Source organism: Eubalaena glacialis, chromosome 6 (assembly GCF_028564815.1).
Source record: "Eubalaena glacialis isolate mEubGla1 chromosome 6, mEubGla1.1.hap2.+ XY, whole genome shotgun sequence".
In the NCBI taxonomy this organism is placed as follows: Eukaryota; Metazoa; Chordata; class Mammalia; order Artiodactyla; family Balaenidae; genus Eubalaena; species Eubalaena glacialis.
The window spans coordinates 30,298,111-30,300,329 of record NC_083721.1 but is presented as its reverse complement, the minus strand read 5'-3'; the positions used below and the strand labels follow the sequence as shown (position 1 = coordinate 30,300,329).

The following is a 2,219-nucleotide window of genomic DNA, read 5'->3' as shown; positions in this document are numbered from 1 at the left end:
TTAATATAACTTTGATTTCATTATTTCTTCAGTTTTCTTAAGCATGACATATTTTGTTAGTCCCATAATTACCTTTTCCCTCTATATTTTCAAAGCTTTTCTTTATCCTAATTCCACCCAGTTGAGAGATTTTAAAAGGGCTTCAGTCCCTCTCAAGTTTCCACAGTTCTTAAATAGATAATTGGTAAAATTTATTTTCCTATTTGACCTTTAATTATAAGACCTCAATATCATTTTTATTTCCATTTTATATTTAATCCATAAAATATTTTTCCACACACAATCATTAGACTGTTCAAGTTTCATTTCAAGTTAAAAAAATATGTTCAAAGCAACAACCAGATCCTGTACCATGGTTAAGATCATGGACTCTGTAGCTGAAACACATGGGTTCAAATCCCTGCTCTACTATATACTTACTTTCTAATACTGGCCATGCTATTTAACTTTCTATGCCCTATTTTCTCATCAGGAAAAAGGGAATAATAGTCGTACCTACTTGATAGGGTTATCCTTAAGATTAAATGAGTTCTATACCTAAAATATTAAAAAGAATGCTTGGGCAGACCACTTCCAGTGTAGCCATGGTGGCTAACGCTACCACCAACCCGTCACAGCTTCTCCCTCTAGAGCTTGTGGAAAAGTGTATAGGATCAAGGATTCACATTGTGATGAAGAGTGATAAGGAGATTGTTGGCACACTTCTGGGATGTGATGACTTTTGAAATCACACTAGAAGGAAGAAGAATTACTAAATTAGATCAAATTTTGCTAAATGGAAATAATATAACAATGCTGGTTCCTGGAGGAGAAGGACCTGAAGTATGAATGGATTTCGTTGACTTATGCTAGATTCTGTTTTGTCTTATAATGACAACAAAATAGAATTTTTTTTTAACCTTTTAATGTCTGTAGTCTGTGAAGCCAAGTTTTCCGTTAAAGGGAAATGCTTTGAAGATGCATTGTAAATGCCTGTTTTTGTAAGTTAATCATGATTATGTTGGAAAAAGAAGAACAGTTCGTTCTTTGAAGACAAAAATAAAGGTGTTTTTGTTAAAAAAAAAAGAGAATACTTGGTAAGATGAGAGTACTGTGTAAGTACAGTTGACCCTTAAACAACAGGTGTTTGAACTGCACAGGTCCACTTATAGGTGGATTTTGTTCAACAGTAAATACTACAGTACCACACAATGGTTGAATTCGTGGATGCAGTACCACGGGCAGATATGGAGGAACCACAGATAGGGAAGGCCAACTATGAGTTATTTATCAATTTTTGACTGCATGAAGGGTCAGTGCCCCTAACCCCTGCATTACTCAAGGGTTAACTATATAAACTATTGATATTATTATTAAGGTATAAAGTGATGTTGAAATATGACAACGTACATACCTTCTCATCTGTCTAGTCTGGGACAGATGGAATGGGGACTTGGGAATGGATCTTGTTTCTGACACTTACTAGCCATGTAAACTTAGACTAGCTGTGGAAATTCTTTAATACTCAATTTCATGCCCTGCAAATTGGGACTAGTCTATCTCACAAGGGTTGAGAAAATTTGGGTAAAGTGTTCAGAGAAGTATTTGGCAAATGACAAACTTTCAGTCCTAACTCCTTTCCTCCGTTCTTTCTTCAACTTTAGCTTTGGGCCATGGGGAAAATGAACTGGAGAAATAGAAAGCTGGAGGACTGGAGACCAATCAAGAAGTTACTGCAACATCAATAGTAACATGGAAAGACAGCCAGCAGCAAGGAGAAAAGGAAAGCGTAGAAAGTAGGAGGCAACACATTCCTGGTAAATGATTACCTGTGGTGTTAAGGAGAAATGGAGGAATGAGTGATGATACAAAGGCTTTTGCAAAAGAAGTTCTTTAGGGTGATATCACTTTGTTATGCATATTTTGCCACACAAGTCACATATGGAATTACTAACAGTACCTGAAATATTGCATTTCACTACCCTTCTAAATCTTCATACCAATACTGCTATAATTTAATTTTTTCTTTATTTTTATTCCATTACTGCTCCCAATTTTGTTCCTACCAATCAGTCATGGTTTCTCTGCAACTTGAGAGAAGCATTCTAATATAGCTATAAAAAAAGCATTTTCATCTGGGAAGATATTATTTTAAAACTCATTTTTGAAGCACTTCATCTGTATCATAGTTTATTATACTGTGGGCTCTATTATGCTTATGAGTTGGACTATAAATAGTA

General features: G+C 35.1%; 1 pseudogene; it reads left to right on the top strand.

The window, feature by feature from the left end:
• The first annotated feature begins 584 nt into the window (after positions 1 to 584).
• LOC133093215 (U6 snRNA-associated Sm-like protein LSm5) lies at positions 585 to 828 on the top strand (annotated as a pseudogene).
• Positions 829 to 2,219: the final 1,391 nt, after the last annotated feature.